Source organism: Thermobia domestica, chromosome 8 (assembly GCF_964235325.1).
Source record: "Thermobia domestica chromosome 8, izTheDome1.hap1.1, whole genome shotgun sequence".
Classification (NCBI taxonomy): Eukaryota; Metazoa; Arthropoda; class Insecta; order Zygentoma; family Lepismatidae; genus Thermobia; species Thermobia domestica.
In genome coordinates, this window is record NC_137461.1 from 146,132,819 (window position 1) to 146,152,456 (window position 19,638).

The 19,638-nt window shown below is 34.2% G+C and overlaps 1 protein-coding gene across 2 annotated transcripts in view; it reads right to left on the reverse strand.

Moving 5' to 3' along the window:
- The window catches only part of Ac3 (Adenylate cyclase 3), a 976,504-nt gene that overhangs the window by 490,602 nt on the left and 466,264 nt on the right, over positions 1-19,638 (reverse strand). The gene's annotated exons all lie outside the window — the stretch shown is intronic.

Consider the following 19,638-nt stretch of genomic DNA (forward strand, 5'->3'; position numbering starts at 1 on the left):
GAGTTGCTATGTAATTGTTTATGGATACCTAATCATCATGTCTGTGTGCATGACAGTTTGAATGAAAATATATTATAAAGTGTATCAACTAATAAACCATTTAGTACCGTTCATCGACTTTATAATTCTGATCGAAAAGGTGAGAATAATAGTATATAAAATTATTAAAGATAATTTTACATGCAAATGATTACTACCACTCAAGATTTATATATCCTCGATCGAACCAGGTTGACGACTACCCTTGGTGAGTCGTTATATGTGTACTGTATTAATCATAAGGTAAACAGTAAATACCCAGATGTGTAACTATAAATACAAAAGAGTTGCATAAGAAATTAACCTACTCAATCATTAAAGTAAATGTTGGAAGTGTCGTCCATTCATGCGAATGCATGCTCGTGCCTGTCTTCGCAAAGATCCACGTATTCGTGATAACATGTTGGCATCCTGTTGAATATGTCCGCAACATTGTTAAACCCTTTCTCGAACGTCTTCTAATGTTGCAACATGGGTAGAATAAACTTGCGATTTCACATGGCCTCAGAGAAAGAAATCTAAAGGATTTAAGTCCGGGAAGCGCGGTGGCCAAGCAATAGGACCCCCACGTCCTATCCCCTTTCGTCCGAATCGGGCATGTAAATGTTCTCTGACACGGTTAAAGAAATATGCTGGCGCTCCATCATGCATAAACCACAGTCGCTAACGCCTATCGAGAGGTATATCTTCGAGTAGAAGCGCCAAATCGTGTTGGAGAAATCTCAAATATGGGATTCCAGTTAATGCATTAGGAAGAAAGAATGGCACTACGAGCTGATCACCTAAGTGCTACCCACACGTTTAGGGAAAACCTACGTTGATGTCCTAATTTCACTATTGCAAGTGGATTCTCAGTGGCCCAGATATGAAATTTGTGAAAATTTACAATGCCATCCTGGGTGAATTGTGCTTCATCAGTAAATAGGACGTCATCAGTGAATTGATGATTGCCAGTAATTTGTCTTCGGAGCCACTGACAAAACTGCATTCTCACCGGAAAGTCTGTGGGGGTCAGAGGTTGGACATGTTGCAGATGGTATAGGTACAACTGCTGTTCATGGAGAATGTGCCATACGAAAGTATTGGATACGCCTTCGGCAAGTCCCACACGTCTTGTGCTCGTTCCTGGGTTTTCGTCCACTGCCTATAGCACGCGTTCCGGGAATCCCTCTGTTTCTTTGGGGAATCCCTTGCGCACGCATTGCATAGTTATCAACCATGCATTTCTGCATAGCGCAGGTCTGACTTCGATAGTTATTCATTGGACCGCCCTCTGTCCGATTCATACTTTTTGAGATTTCATTCTCTAAATTTCATTTTCCCACACTTTCAACAGCCCCTATGTCCGTTACGAAGCGTTTGCGGACACATGTTTACTAAGACTTTTTTGTTAGTTTTGGTGTGTACTATCTACGGTTTAATTTATGACCATTACTTATTAAACACCCTGTATATATATATATATATCTGGAGAACTTTATATAGTGTAGCCAAACAAACCAAAGTATCACTTATTCCAGTATGATAAGCTTATTTCGTAGAAAATTCGAAAACTAGATTGAGAGTCCGTTCAAAACTTTTGTGGCCCCAGATCCATAAACTAATTACACTGTTTTACAAGGGTTGTATTTCTGAAATTAATTTTGTACTATGAAAGGAATGTGACATGGAAGTTCAAATGAGACATCCGATTTGATCCGTCAGGGATAGTTTACGAGTAATTTAAGCATTCATGTACTACATATATTCATATACATGCCAAACACAGTATATGGTGACAAAAGGGACTTTGGAAAGTAAGACCTTGCAACATTGACAGCTTTCATTTTTCAGAGGTTGGCAAAACTTGCCCGACAGTGTTTTGTTATTGCAATGTGACATTGGAAGTAGTTTGTGAGTTAAACTGAGCGTGTGAATCTGGTATTTATCGGGCGTTAGTACTACTTACTGTATGTAAACTGAATGCTGTGGATTAATTTTGTTTGTGTTTAAGTGAAGTAAAAAAAAAAAAAAAATGTCTCGCACTCGTGGTTGTAAGTACGCAGCTAACAACTTCTGTTATGTTTGTGGCGAGTTCACCTTCGTGAGGAACAGGAAGAAACTCACGCCATCATCAAGAGAGCATATAAGCAGTACTTTGGCGTCAGAGCTGGTGATTTTGATAAGAAGTGGTCACCTAATATGTGTCGTGCTACATGTTATTGTAAATTAATTAAGTGGTGGGGAGGAAAAAATGTTTCATTATTTACTGTACCGATGGTTTGGAGAGAACCAAGGGACCATTTGACAGACTGTTATTTCTGCTTAACCAAAATTCAGGGATTCACGAACAGCAAATCAAAGAAACATATTGTTTATCCGGATCTGCCGCCAGCAAGACGACCTGTGACACATTCTGAAGCTTTACCAGTTCGTTCAAGGCCCACAGATATAGAAGAGATAAGTGATAGTGAAGAAGTAGCACTACAGAACTTACATCTTCTCCGGAAAAAAGAACGGATCCCCTGTATCAAGGCACGAGTACGCCCACGCCACGTGTATTACAGCAGGATGATTTAAATGATTTAGTGCGAGACTAAGGACTCAGTAAACAAAAAGCAGAATTGTTAGGCTCCCGATTACAGGAATATAACCTTTTTCACGAAACAACCAACATAACCTTCAGGAACAGAGAACGTGCTTTTGTGTCTTATTTTGCCAGTGATTGTTTCGTGACATTCTGCAATGATGTTCATGGATTAATGACAGCCTTGCACATAACTTACGAACCTGGTGAATGGAGATTATCTTTGGATGCTTCGAAGAATAGCTTAAAAGATGTATTGCTGGATATTGGGAAAAAATTGCCTTCAATCCCAATTGCATATGCCACTTTTACCACAGAGAGTTATGAAATTTTCAGAAAGATATTGACCTTAATTAAGTACAGTGAACATAAGTGGAAGTTGTGTTGTGACTTCAAGGTAATAGCATTATTATTAGGAATGCAACAAGGTTACACGAAGTATGCATGCTTTTGTGTGGATGGGATAGTCGGGAACGAACTTCCCACTATGTGAAAAAGAAATGGCCTAAACGCAATTGGACAGTTGGTGAAAATAATATGCAACGCGACAGGCTTGTAGATCCAAGAAATGTTCTCGTTCCACCTCTACATATAAAACTTGGACTCATTAAACGGTTTGTGAAGGTAATGGATCCCAATGGGCCAGCTTTTGCATATCTTGCTGACAAATTTCCTCGAATGTCAGCTGCAAAAATAAGAGAGAGCGTGTTTGTGGGTCCGCAGATACGAGAACTGCAAAAAGATAGAGGCTTTGAGGCATGTCTCACAGAGGAAGAAAAGCGCGCATGGATGAGGTTTAGGAAAGTAACCCAAAACTTCCTTGGGAGAAGACGGGACCCTAAATACAAGGAGATGGTGAATGAAATGCTTGCAGCTTATCAGGATTTAGGGTGCAAAATGTCCTTGAAGGTGCATATCATGGACTCACATCTGGATTACTTCCCCAGTAATTGCTGTGCCATTTCCGATGAACACGGAGAAAAATTTCATAAAGATATATCCACCATTGAAAAACGCTATGAAGGGAAGTGGATGCCCACCATGCTGGCAGACTATTGCTGGTGTATCGTTAGAGACAAGAGAAAAACTCAGTACAAAATAAAAAAGCAAACCATTATGTACGGTCGACAGCTGTTTCGTATACCTACAATTCTATGTAATATATAGTGTCAACAATATATAGTAATGCTTTACAAACACAAACATTACGTGCTGATTACTCCAAAACTATCCCTGATGCAGAAAAAACTAAAATCAGATTTGAATTCAGGAGTGAAAATCCTTTCAGAATCACTACTTTGTTACCCAGAAATAGAACTCTTTTATTTATTTATTTTTATTTTATTTTTTTGTAGAACAGTGTTATTGGTCAAGATCGCAATCTTTTCATTCATTTTTTGGATCATTCCTAAAATTCTTGTGGTAATGCAAAACTATCTTATAAAATACTAAAGTCAAAACGAACAAATCTGCAGTGTAGCACATACCAAGTTACATAAAAAAATGAATGCAAGCAATGAAAAAAATCCAGAAGAATAAACATTTTTAATTTACGGAGAAGATAGCTTTGGAACTTATGATACTTTACCCCTTCCCCTTACATTAAAAGAAAGAATATAATGGAAAACCCATTTAACGGATCATAAGTTAAATGGATGTTATTTCTGTATCAGATAATAGAATTAAATGTACTTCATTTTCTTAATTTGTGCATGTTATCTTATAGTTATTACATATGTATTTCACTTTATGAGATTAGTTTTAAATCATTTGTTTTATTTATGTGATTTCTATCTTATTATGGATTAGTAATAGTATCCTTCATGTAATAAACAACTACAAAAATTTAGGAAAAAAATCCTCCTTTTCTACAATGCTTGCCTATTAGTATAAGCTGCTACCTTTGTGTTGGATTACATTATTTTCGACAGTCTCTTCATGAATAACAGTGCTTTCTGTCTGCATCTTTTTCTCTCTCCTAATTTTTATGGACAATGCAATACTATCCATATGGACAATACAATCTAAAAATAATATATCCAAAATGAACTGCTATATATATATATATATATATCGTATGGATAAAATATGTCAAGCTTTGGTAAAACCGTATTCTTTCTATCTTTTTCCAGTATGGAGTTCCTGCATTGTTTCTAGACGACGATAAGAACTCGCATTTCGCTTCATCTCTGAGGTAAACATAATCTAAAGTAGACTTGTGATTCGAATGGTTTATACTCTTATCAGATATATTTTTATGCTATTAATAGTACTTACTATTGTTGAATCAATAATACGTATCTCTAAAAACATACAACCATTAAAAACCATATACTAGCGTTTGGATGAGATAAATTCGAGATTAAACATTAACATTAATGCGGGATTAAATTATTGTATGTATAAATAATTACATCTGTATAAGGCTTAAAGAAAATTACTGAATACTACTGAAGGGGAAGAATATCATATTGTTTTTTGTTATAGTTAGCCTGAGGAAACAATTTACAGACTTCTCTTGATTTTTAAATTTTAATTGGTAATTGTATTTGCAACATGTAAGTATATAGAGAGTAAAATTACATTCGTCTTTTGGTTCCATATTTTACATCCTCAATACGTATTTTGATATGTTAAAAGAACTGTTCTATAATCTATATGAGAAGGAGCGAGGTCTTTAACATTTTAGTTGATAATAGATGTTGTGAACAGTGTTTGTTTCATCATATTTTGTTTCGCATGACCTACGACATGTGTTGACCATTAGTCACCTGCTTCACTTGAGTTTGACAAATATGGCGTATATTTCATTCCCCATGTCTCTGATACGATCTCATGTCATATGAGTTTGTGGTGGCCAACATCATGTACGTGAACTTTCTTGGGATTCTCCCGTTTCCTCCCACGTTTCCTTGTCATCAATTCTTTCACAATCACTCGTTTTCATTAATCATCCGTTCCCTTTAGCCTACAGAGTCAAAAATACATTTGAATTAGTGAAAGTTCCTAGCTTTCACTATATAATGTATTCTCATCAAAATCCTCAAAGGCTAAATCAGACTACAATTCACATTATCACAGCTTCACTGTCATCAAAATTTCTCAGAGTGACAAATACTCAAAAGATAACTTCCCGCTTTCTAAATCACCAAAGGAGATATACTGATGAAATATACACATGAAGTGTAGATACGTAAACTTTTCACAATGAAAATAACAAATATGATAAATAATTGATCAGCACAGGCAATTCTATCAAATTAATATCTTTTATCAGAATCCTCAGTATTAGAATTCGAAATTTTGGAAATATGATATAAAACGGTATCGGGTATGCGATAGAGATGATGTGTTATTGTCTGCTTAAATTGTTAGGCTAGAATGCTATTACAGATACAAAATTTAGAGAAAATTTTCCAAAACATGTGTGAATTTCTATTTTAAAAAGAGACTGTACCATGTACCAATTTCGCTCGCCTTTGCATGTCGGTGAACTGTCTTGTCTGATACGGTATATTCACTCATATTTTTCAAGTAAAAGCTACTTAACACTGATGTAAAAGAAAGAAAAAAGAATACCATATAATACCAAATGTGAAGTTTTACTTTAATCATCCCTCTGTGGCTAAAGCTTAATCATCTTAGGGACAAAGCCTAATCTTAGATATTTAAATTAGTACTATATGTAATTAAAGTAATATTTCTGAAGATTACCTTGTTTATCGATGTCAGTTAATTTAATATGTTCCAAAGTTATAAAAATATTTTGGATAAATAGCAACATTATATCTAAAACGGTTAGAATAGCCTTGGATATATTACAAGTGTGGAGATTATGATGTAATGATATTAAAATGAACAATTTGACTGTTCAGTTGTTGAAAGCAATAGCATCATTTGAAGGTTTGATTAATGTTGTCCACAAAACGAGAAGTAGATTTTTAAATTCGAGATGAAACTAAAGTTTTAAAGAATACAACAATAGTTCAGCCAATTATTAGATTTGAAACGCTGTTTTAGTTTACATGATTCATAGTGTAAGGTCTATAAATTGATAAAGTGTTTGCAAATACAATGAGGGAAAGTTTATCTATGTTTTAAAATGCGCTAGTCTATAAAAATTGTTCAAATGTAGATCTTGCAATTGAATGCAATATACTTGTGCTCTATGTTCTATATAATTTAATGTCATCTGAATATATAATGCATTCTGAACATTTAGTTTCTTGATGTAAATTGACTAACTAAGAAATAATGCAAGTCGAAATTAAACCCTTTTCATAGGCTATTACATGATTTAACGGTTTAGGTTTAAACTATTATAAAACAGTATTTAACATTAAACAGCTTAAACAACTTATATGATATTCAATTACTTTTAGGAAAATTATTCCCATGTTAAAAGTTAAACTAGCATTCTATCTACAGAAAGTAACCTTTAATGGAACACTTCTCTAATATTTGAATAATTGTATGAATGTTTCTCTTACGTTACTTATATCTGTAAGAGATCATAAATTTACTCGGTAACTTTGTATTTCAAATATACTCTGAAAATGTGCCTTATTAAAACCATTTACTAGGGTTCTGTGCTGTGAGTGATCTTTATGTTAATTTGAACTTGAACATTGATGAAGGAATTTGAGTGATATGTGTGTTCTTTATTCATGCTAATTTCAACAGGTATCCGTAGATACTATTTGAATTCCCTATTTCTAAATGTGAAATTCTACTATGGTTACTTCCAAAAGTCAGGTACATAAATGACGTAACGAGTCAAGGAAAACTTTTCGAAAAACGAGTCTAGACGGGACTTCTAGAACACTTACAGAACGATAGAAGAAAACATTATTTCTCGTCGCATGGGAAACACTAGCTTTTCTTGGTGGAGGTAAGACTTGAATATAAGTGGTTACATGTTTTCATCAGTTTTTTATTATACTAGTGATTAATATACAAAGTGACCATTTATCTTGATAAGCCCTTGTAACTTTTAAACTAATGGACGTTGAAATTTTGTACCATGCAAATATTGGCAAGAAAACATCGCCTGGCATATTCGTAGTACAGTAGGGTTGACAGTGCTGAAACCCAACAGAAAGTTGTATTTTGATTCAAATGGTACTACGTCAGGTTATTACATATTTCAAATTTACATGTGAAACGAAAACATACAATATCACTTTTGTCATTCGGTGTTGCTAACTAAGTATAATACAATGTAACTAATATTCAAATTTTTGGTGGCCTCTAAAGCAATAACAAAACAAAAGACACAAAGGAGGCAATGTACATCAAACTATTTTAGTGTTTAATACGATAATCATGATATGAGGTTTGAATAATAAGTTACAAGAGATTAAAAATTCGACTTTTTTCAAAGGAGTTTATTTCGAAAAGCCGCTTAGGTAAGAACCTCATCCAGTTGCATAGATGGTTTTCAATAAATGTGAAAGTAAGAATGCCATTTAAAGCAATACTGTTTAAAATTATGTTATTTCGACAACTAGTTGTAACTACACCTTCTAATAAATATTGTTGTGATGCTATAAAAGCAAAGTCAATAAAAAATTGTTTTCAAAAGCATCAAACAAATACGCAATTTAAAGAAATATATCAAATTTGGCCACTATTCATACCTCATGAATGGCTTGAAATATCAAATTCCTGTAAAAGATGTTTTGATATTTATGTCTATTGAAAACCATATCATGTACTTAATTAGCTGTCATGTTTATCTTTACACTTTCTCAAAATACAGTCCTTTGAAAAAAGTCGAATCTTCAATTCCTTGAAGCTATCTTTCTCCTTCGAAATACGTCATATTTCGACAGTAGTATACGGCATTTAAGTACTTTAGATGTACATTGCCATACCCCTCTCATTTGGTTTGTTACTGCTGTAGAACCTTCAAAAAATTTTTTTCGATGTTTGTATTTTGTAGCGTCCGTAGTTTGCAACATTGAATGACAAATGTGGTATTGCATGTTTTCGTTTTACGTAAATTTGAAACATGTAATAGCCTGACATAGCGCCATTAAAAAAAAAATACAACTTTATTTTCATTGGCAACACTGTTAACTCCATGGTATTAAAGAATATGCCCCTGCTGATATTTACAAGGTTTCAAAGTTTTTTGTTCATTAATAAAAGTTAAAAGGGCTAACAAAATAAATTGCTCTTCTGACCTTCCTAAATGACTCCCCTGGTGAAAAGATAATTTCCATAGATGCGTGAAGGAAACGGATGTTGGATTTGTCTATTTGAAAAGAAAAACTGAAAAACATTTTTATACACTTCGGCAAAGATATTTTACGAAGTAAATATTTTAATATTTAATTCAATGAATAAATACGTATGATGAAAATTAATCATTTGGTTTCATCTGTAGAACCCGGTATTATGGCAAAATATAAAGCCAAAAATATCTGGCTAAATTGCGAAACAGAAACCCAAAAATGGCAAAATGAAACAGACAAACAAAGACTTTTGAAATAAAGGTGCTAAAATTTAAAACTATAATAAAATATAACTGATTTATTAATTGAATAAAAATCATGGATCCTAAGAAATAAAATGTTTCATTGCGCAGTTAGTGATTACAATTTAAAATTTCTGTAAACTTGTCAATTGCACACCTGTAAGGGACGAGGTCTAACAATCTATTCATCATTCTTCAGTACTAGCAATGAACAAAATGGTAAACTCAAAAATATTATCACACTTTATTCACTCACAGTTCCATTAGCAATTACAAAATATTCAACACGCAAGAAATATTAAGATGAAATTGTTTTACAATACGCTAACAGATTATTTTCATTTAAGATCGTTTTTTCATTTCAACCACTTCTTAAAATTTACAAACAAAAGACTTTGTCTCTTGTGAGAAAGAATTAAGGAGTTTGATGTAATAAGGGCTTAAGCGAGTTTACATCCTTTTTGCATCAGACGCATTTGTGGCTTTTGCCATGCTTGTTTAGCCTCCTGATAACATTTCAATTCAATATCGGAATAAAATGTTGCATATTACATTGTTACATGTAAGAATAAAATACTACTTAAATTGTCAACATAGTTTTTCTCCAACTGCACGTTTCAGACTTATGCCCTTATCGCATCAAACTCCTCAATTCCCCTTAGATCTGAAAATAATCTTTCCACATCTACAAATGTTACAGGAGCATACTGGAAACTTAACTTGGGATGAATTCGTCATCGTCAACAATGATATGACCATCATTTTTCATAATATTAGCAATGTTCCTCAATTTTTCCAAACTTCGATTAGCGGGTAGAACACGATCTCACTTTCGCCGAACAAGTACGATCTTGTCACGGGAAACAACAATCAGATCATTGACAGCATCATTGAAGATTTCCAGGAGACAAGATAAGGTCTGTTCTTTTTCTCAAGCTTGATAATAGTATCTGGTAACTTTACAAAATGTGTTGCAATGAAAGCTAGGTCTCTTCATCTACGGAATTCAACTTAAACAAACTTTGAACAATCTTAATTAAGGACGCATCATCTTCATCAAATGTACCAATAATTCGTTTGATAAATTCAAAGTTCTTAGCATAAAATAAAACAGTTGTAATCTATGTACCCCACTCGTTAAGACGAGGTGTGGTGGAAAATTCATGGATAAATTTACAAAATGCAATGATTCGCGAGTGACCTTTCTGAAATACCGTTTTCACATTAGACACGAGAAGATCAACATTGAGGAAATTAGAATGTAGTTTCTCTGCAATTCTCTGCAGTGCGTGTGCCAGACATAAAACATACTTGGGAATAGACTTTTGTTGCACTTTTCACGTATGCAGCTCTGTTTATGGCATAGAAAAAAACTATTGTTTTATGTATTCCAACCACAAAACAGTCAGCGATTTTGTAAAAAAAAAAAAAAAAAAGTGCAATACTCTACCATTTACTTTTTCCACTTGTGATGCAATGAAATACGCTTGTATACCTTCTCCACCTTCCGAAGTTTCAATAACAATAGTAGCAATGGAAGGCTTAGAATATCGAATGTTTCATGAATTGAAATCCGTAGATTTGATAACCAATACTTTAACCAAACACTTGCACCGCCGATTATTACGGTTCTAAGCGAATGTTTATTAGCCTTTGTAAAAGGTAATTAGCAGATAATTAAATTCAGAAGCAGTGATTTATTATCGTCCTCTATCTGTTGTAATTGCGGAAATGTGCTGTTCTCGTACCTTAAAACTTCGCTAGTCTTCCTTCAAAAGACTTTTAAGTTTAACTCATATTCATTGAATGAGGAAGGGGGGTCTTTTATTTAATAAGTCCTTGGTAAGAAAGATTCTACACGCGGTCCTGTCAACGGCACTATAGGCATTCATTACAAAACAATCTTCGAATTTAATTAAGTAAAGCCAGATGACACGCACACAGCCAAAGGATCCAGCTTTATTGAATGTAACATGAACATGAACATGCATGTCCCGTAAATATGTCTAACTACACAAAGTTTGACTTTATCTTCAAAATCAGTTTTGATTTGCTTTGAAGGTCATTTTTTATATAATGTACAGTCTTTTAATTGTACAGGAATGAAAAAATAGAAAGGAGACAGTAATGTCATTCCATTATTCGAACATAGTTAAATCTGCGTACCACACATCTGTCATGTTAATGCAATGGTTCTATATCCCCATAATTCATCAAGATATTTGTAGACCTACTTACTAGCAGGTTTAAATAAAAATATTATTTTTTTCGCTACTCTAAAATCTGAATACCATAGTTTACATCAAGAACCATCCCTTTCTCCCTTTGTGTGTGTCTCTGTCTTTACCAATAAAAGTAAGCATTCTGCTGAAAATCAAAATCTCGGATCATATAAATAAAATCAACATACAGATTTCCAGCACTTAACATTATAATTTGGAAATGAAACAAGTCCTCGCTGATTTCTTTTCTTGTGTGAGGGCACTGTTCAGGGCACTGTGCTCAGCGTTGAAATGCATCTCTGATGCGGAGGGCAACTGCTCCAATCCCAAGTTATGAATTTGTGCTATAGGATCTCTTGCTGTGCTGTAGTACATTGCTGTAAGATCTCTCGGAGTTCTTTCATCTTCTTTTCTCATTTCACCAACTCTTATTAATCTAATCATAATATCAGTATACCTTTCATAAAAGTATAATACCTCATAGTATTAGTCTTCCTTAACCTAAAAAAATGAACACACACACACTCACAACTGTAGGACGTTAAATTGGAGCACCGCGCCAAACAACGATATATATTACATTTTTGTGTTTTCGAGGAAAACTAGAAAAACTTGTAGTATATTTTTTTCCTTTTGTACTTCTAAACTATACAACAAGTTTTCTCGTTTTTCTCGAAATCACTAAAATGTAACATATATCGTTGTTCGGCGGGGTGTTTCAATGAATGATTTTGTTTTATTCTCCTCTTGTATATTTTCTAAAATTTCAAATTGATATAACTGAAGCGAAATATTACAACCTTCTAGAAGGCAAGATATGGCATATCACTAGGTAGTATAATTAATCACATGTCGATATATATATATGTTCACACGTAACTTCGATATAGTGTACGTGCACCGATTTTAATAATTTTCTCTCTCCTTTTCTTGTTTGTTTATTTGTTTAAAAGAGCATACCTTTGTGGTAGTCTCATATAAATTATATGATGGTGTAATGAAAGTCTTGGAGCTACACCATGGAACATCTCAATAAGTATAATGTGAAAATCGTAATTTATCAATTTTAATATGTATATGTTGACGCATATCTTCGACATACGTCCATCAATATTGATAATACTTTTTGTTTAAAAGAGCTATTGTTTTCTTGTAGTCTCTTGTAAATTTCATGCGGATCTATCAATATTCTTCGGAACTATTCCATGAAACTTCTCAATGAATGATAGCGTTCATTATTAATTTTGTGTATAAACACTCATAGCTTTCACAAAACTGCACCGACTTTGATTGTCCGTTTTCGTTTAAAAGAATGTTCTTTCCTTTTTGGTCCCATACAAATTTCGAAGGATCTAACGATAGTCTTCGGAGCAGGACCATAAAAAATTTAAATGGCTGACTGTGTTCATCATTAATAATTTTGTGTGATCTATTATAACTTTAAAACAAAGATGCACTGCTTTTGGTGGTTCTTTCGGGTTACATGCACAGGACCAACACGGCATAGGGCCGACACGGCATAGGATCGACACGGCGTAGGATCGACACGGCATAGGATCGACACGGCACAGGACCGAAACGGCATAGGATCGACACGGCACAGAACCGAAACGGCACAGGATCGACATGGCATAGGATCGACAGCAGAACTTTCATACGATCGAAATAATAAAAAATACATTATTTTATAATTACGCAATATTAAGTAACAATTATTTTCTTAAGGATATATAGGAGAGAACCGTCATACGATCGAAACGGCATAGGAACGAAACGGCGTAGGATCGACACGGCATAGGACCGAAACGGCACAGGGCCGACACGGCATAGGACCGAAACGGCACAGGATCGACACGGCACAGGACCGAAACGGCATAGGATCGACACGGCACAGGACCGAAACGGCATAGGATCGACATTCTGTAGGGTGGTCAACGCTTTCTGAATATATCAATATCGCATATCCCTCACCTTGAATTTGTGGATATAAAAAATTGTAAGGATAAATATTTCTAAATGGTCTATTTTTAAAAAATTATGTATATATATATACACAAATTGTATAAAAATACTGTTCGTAATGTATCCATGTCCCACACCTTTAATTTTGTGATATTAAAAAAAAGACGCTAAATAACTCCAATAGTTGATTCGAGGTTTTCAATACCGAATAAATAATATTATTTGTCTGATATTTTTATAATGCTGTAATTTTTTATGTATACTAAGTTGAAGTGTGTACATGTAACTGCAATTTTAAAACTGTAGGATTAGAATTTGCGTTTGGAAATTTGGAATTTTTTAAGAAAATCAATGCACCTATGTGAAGTTGCCTCCTTTCAAATTTCGAATTGAAATCGGAAGCCAATCGTTTGTTTTTCGTTTGTTATTGACTTTTTTGAAGAAAAAATAGTAAAAATCGTATCTTTCTTAAAACATAAGGAGATGTTTACAAAATAAAGTTGGTATATGGCCAAATTTACCCTTGTTCCTCCACTTAAAACTTTGATTAAAAATCAAAATCAATTGTTTGATATGCTTATGCTATTAATTATTTTGAAAAAGAATAGTCTGTTTCGAAAAACATAAAGAGTCTTTTCAAGAGAAATGGGTGATGGAATTTCATATTGGCTCCACTTTAAAGTCTCGAATCAAAACCGAAGCCAAGCGTTTCTTATTGGTTGTTTTTAAGAGCAAATCGCTTGTTTCGAAAAAATAGAGAAAGAGATTTACAAAATAAATTTAGAATGTGATCAAATTCAATCTGATTCCTTTACTTACAAATTTCGATTCAAGACCAAAATCAATCGTTTGATATGGATTTGTTTTGCTTGTTTGGAAGAAAAGTAATTTGATTCGAAAACATAAGAATATAATTAAGAAATAATGTTGATGAAGGTGATTTGTTTCGGGGCGGGTTGCTTATTTTGAAGAAAAACTCACTTGTTTCAAAACAACCAGTAAAATATATCTATTTGCAGGATACATTTGGTGGTCAACTTCATACTGTTTTTTCTGCTCTTAAATATCGATTCAATACTCAAGCTAATAACGTGTTTTCCTTTCTTATTGATTGGTTTGAAGAGAAAATAGTTTGTTTTGAAAATTATTAAGAGGCATTTACAAAATAAGGTTGGGTGGGCCAACTTTTTGGTGGTATTTCAAATTTCGATTCAAAATCAAACTCAATCATTTATTTTTCGTTCGTTATTGATTGTTTTGAAGAAAAACTGAGAACCATTAAAGAGATTTTGATTGTAAAGGTGGTCACCTTCACAGGGTCCCTGCACCTCAAATTTCGTTCAAAGCATAAAACGGTTAAAATAATAAGAGAAACACAATCAGTACTCTACGCAAATGTTTAGGGGGTTCAGGGGCTTTAGGAACACAAGTTTATATAATATCAAGTGTTTATATATAAAAACGTGCTAATATGATAAACGTGCTTAATTTTGCATAATACCTTGCTCAAGGGGGGTTACAGTCCTTAATCCCTTTCCTTCAGTACGCCACTAAACATCAATTATAAATCATTCGTTATCCAAATTGTACTTCTTGTACTGATTCAATTTTTAATTTCAAAGTTTAAAATTATATGAGCACTTATTATGCTATTGGAAAACAGCACATATTTTATGACATTGCAAGGAAGTTTCTTGTTTTAACAATTGAAAGAAAGGAAAACACCAATAAAAGTAATAATAATACCTGACACGAATTCCGATAGTAAATCATATTTCATTATCTTATTTGAAACTTTGAGAAACTTGAAGCTCTACACCGAATACAAATTGGATAAGCAATGCTTTATAATTGCTTGATACATTTCAAATTGAGAATAAAGAGTGATACTGTTTAAAAGAAAGATTGGATAAAAACAAGAATTTTAGGAATGATCTAAAAATGGACCAAAATATTATGATCTTGGCTAATATTAATTTTTGGATCAGTTACCATAAAATATTCGAACGGTCTCCTAATCGAGTTTTCTCCAGATATGTAGTTCTCCAGGTATAAGGAGTACAAGAAAAATTTCGATTAATGAAATATTTTGGATTTTTTTATAACGGGCCACAAAATTTTTGGACGGTCCCTAAATCGACTTTTCATATTTTTTACGCAATAAGGATATCACACTGAGTTAAGTAATATCTTGGGTTGGGTTACAATATATGTAGTTCTCCATATATAAGACATACAATAAAATTATTGATTGAATGAAATATATTGGACTTTTTGGATCAGGGGCTACAAACGTTTGGACGGTCCCTAAATCAAGGTTTCGTATTTCTTTCGGAATAAGCACATCATGCTGAGTTAAGTGATAGTTTTGGTTTGGCTGCACTATACGCAGATATAAGACTACAAGATTTATTTTTTATTGAATGAAATATATTAGATTTTTTGGATCAAGGGCAACAGAATTTTTGAATGGCTCCTAAATCGAGTTTTCGTATTTTTCAGGCACTAAGCACATCATACTGACAAGGAAGGGTCACTGAGATCCAAACGAGACAATTGTGTTTGCATTTGAAATGTTATAACTAGATGAATCCCAAAGTTATACGTGCCACTGGGAGGAATATCGTGAGTTACAACATATTTTGTAATGTAAGAACTACAAAAAAATTACATGGCAGAATAGTTTGAACCGAGTCATTTGTTCGGAAACGGTTGAGTAAGTGGAAAACTCGACCAACACGTATTCCATCATTTTCAACGACAACCTTTTTGGAGTAAAAAACTTTGTCCCAGGGTCCCCCGCAGGGTCCCAGACGGGATCCAACTCAAAATTTTCAAATGGCAAGGGGGGTTAAGTGGCACATCATTTGAAAGCTGTTGTAAAATGAAAGAAAATGCAGCAAGTCTCGACTCTCTACAACAACCATGTGCAAAATGAGGGGGGGTCAAAATGTAAACAAAAACTTAATTGAAAAGTCCATGGTCACCCCTATAAATCGGAAATGGTGAGACTTGAAAATAGGAAGGGAGTCTGGCATTATGTTCAAAGTACAACAATTTAAGTGAAAACGTCTTGTCCCAGGGTATTGATACCTCTTAGCAATAGCTTTGGATCTCACCCACTGTTCCAAAGCCTATTTTGCTTTGGAACAAAATATATAATATGTTATTTTAAACTCTGTTAAACTAACTTTTGTGACACACAGAGTTTGACCCTGGTTTAGCAGATACGCAGTAGTGACCAACAGATTCCCTTTTGTTGTATGTATATCTTATGTAAATAAACAATCATCATCATTATATATTTTCTCTCTTATTCCATTTTGCAATTGTTAAATAAGATTAACAAAAGTTTGTAAGAACTAATAACGCTATATTAACAAAGGTTCACCAAGTAGTTTATAAAATAATTTCGTCCTTATTTGTAATGGAATTGCAGGGGCTTATCGCCCATCTTTGTTAGGAAGAAGAAGCATATACAGTTTATTGCATTGCAGATAGCATACCCTACAGGGAAATTAAATTATAGGTCACACTCTATCACTGTACTACCACACCAAACTAGTAATATTCCAAGACAAGAACCATTGTCTTGTTCTACAAATAACACTAGACTAGCAAGTGATAACACAATACGTGTACAGAAACCAATACATAGTCATTCAGGGAGTAGCCAGCAAGTTATTCTAGATAGGGATGGTATCGAGACGAGACGAGACGAGACTTTGTACAGTCTCGGTCTCGTCTCGGTTGATAAGTAGGGGTCTCGGTCTCGATCTCGTCTCGAGTCAAAATTCGCCGTCTCGGTCTCGGTCTCGTCTCGGTCAACAGATGCTTGTCTCGATCTCGGTCTCGGTCTCGAAGGCCAAGTCTCGGTCTCGTCTCGGGTCTCGTCTCGAAAGTCTCGAAATAAATAGTATGAAATTAAAATTGTGAAAGCATTATTATCGTACAGTCTGTCGTGTCCGGTTCTTACTTTTTGCCTTCATTCTTGACAGAATTATGGTATGTTGTACTTCTTCGTAGCTAATTTGCTAGCGCTAATGCTTTCCATGGGTGTGTTCCGGGTTCAATCATCAGTGGGTATAACATACCTGGGATAAAACCCTAATAGTAACCCATATTTCACTTTCAGCAATAAACTTTGTCTCAAATAGCCTCAGTAGGGCCTATACAATTAAACTCTATTAAGTTAACTGCAGTACTATACAGTACTTCCTTTGAATCAGAATTGTTCAATACCTCCTAACGGATAACGCAACACATAGCAGCACGAATGTATTTAATCGTACCGAAATTGAAATTTTACAATTTCACAGTTATTATCCAAAAACACTCTGCTTTGATTGTCATTTTAAAAACAGAATATAACGTTCATTATCTTAACAAATAGAGTAAATTATTACTACCATATGTTTTGTTTCAAATCGATCAAATATTTTATTACCGTTTTACATCTGTATTTAATTGACACTTAAACACAGGCACTTCCTTAACCTTATGGTGGGAGCTACAGCACTCATCTTTGCATCTGTGGTCTCGGGTTGGACCACCAAACAAGTTAGATTCAAAGTCTTATGTTTCGTATAGTTCGCGTCTCACTTTAAGTACATTCTGTTTCTTATACAAGTTTATAAGGTCGTAATGTATAAGGATATATCCAGTGCCGTAACATAGATTAAGCTTATTCCTGAGTTCTCAGCGGTGCATCGGGCCGCGGTGGCTCAGTGGTAGAGCGTTCACCTCTGGTGCTTGGGGTCCAGGGTTCGATTCCAATCCCCACCAAGTGAATTTTGTGGTGGGCAAACACCGTATGCGTGGGTTTCCTCTGGGTTCTCCGTTTCCTCTCACTTTCTTCATTCTACCATTTCATTCATGACTCATCATCACCGTCTCCTTTAGCCTAACCGGCATAACTGTGGGACGTAAAACTCAAAGATTTCATTTCATTTTTCTCAGCGGTGCATGTGATCTTTATTCGAGAAAACTAATCATGCGTTCATTACGCTCAAATTTTATATTGCTTGAAAATTACTTGCAAAACATGGACATACATATTATGTAAGTATATAGGTAATTCGAGCTATATGTATCTATTTTCTCTGTCCCGGCAAAACAAGTGATTCTTAACTTTCTAGTTTTCTTTTGTATTAATTTTCGTAGTTTTGATGCAATATGAAGGATCAAATTTGTTTTTCGCTGTATGAATTTCGTTAAATTTTGATCTGTTTTTACCCTACCTTACCTAGTAAAAGTTATATTATATATATATATATATATATATATATATATATATATATATATACATGAACTTTAGAGGTAGACAATGCTAAGTCATTTTTTGGTTAAGAATACCTTTTTAATAGACTATGTTCTTTCTAGTGGTGTAACAATTTAAGTCTAAAAGCATCCTACTACTTTGTAACTACTTAGTATAGTTTGAAAACAGTACTAAAGGTCTTACTTAAGTAAATGGTTCTTCGCTTCTCCTGTGAAATTACGAAATTATGACTTGGTTTACTTTACCTCTGAGGTTCAGATATCTTAATAAAATCATAGCCATAATCATAATCAACCATTGTCAATCCACTGCTGGATGAAGTATTTCCAAATCTTCTCCTCAACTATCTATTGAGCAATTCTTTTTCAGGTTAACCCCCAGTTGTTCTTGATTTTGTCAAACCTTCTTGTATCAGAACGTTTCCTAGGCTGTTTTTATCTCGTGGAATCCTGTCTAGAATTGTTTTTGTTCATCGATCATAATTTCTTGCAATATGTCCAGCACATTTTCCAGCCCATGTTAAAAATTATTCAATCAGTAGCAGTTATTAGTTGCCAAACAATTCATTTCTACTGTATATATTTGGCCTACAAATAGTTCAAATTCGCTATTTTTGGAGCACAGACACGCTACTTTTTGATATTCAAATCTGGCAACACTGACTCAATGATTTAAATCAACACAATGTGAGGACCTCCATTTGGTCTAGCGGCTAGCACGGTTGGCTTCGGTTCGAGTGGTCCCGAATTCGATTTCCGGTGGGGGTACAGTTGAATGACCGAATTAGTTCGGATTCAATTATAATTATCATTAGCTCCACGTCTCCTTTAGACGCCCTAGCATAATCATGGGACGTTAAACTAAACCAAACGAAACCAAACCAAAAATCTACACAATGTGTATTACTAACTGTAAGTCCTTGAATAATTGCATATAGCTATATGATGTGGATCGAGTTTGAGGTGGTCGGTGGTGAAACTAAAACAAGTGAAATGTAACTAGGGTGTATTTAGAACTTAAATTCGAAGTGCAAGGGGACAAGAAAAAAAATCGAATTAACCAAAAACTCTCATTTTAAAGTAAAAGC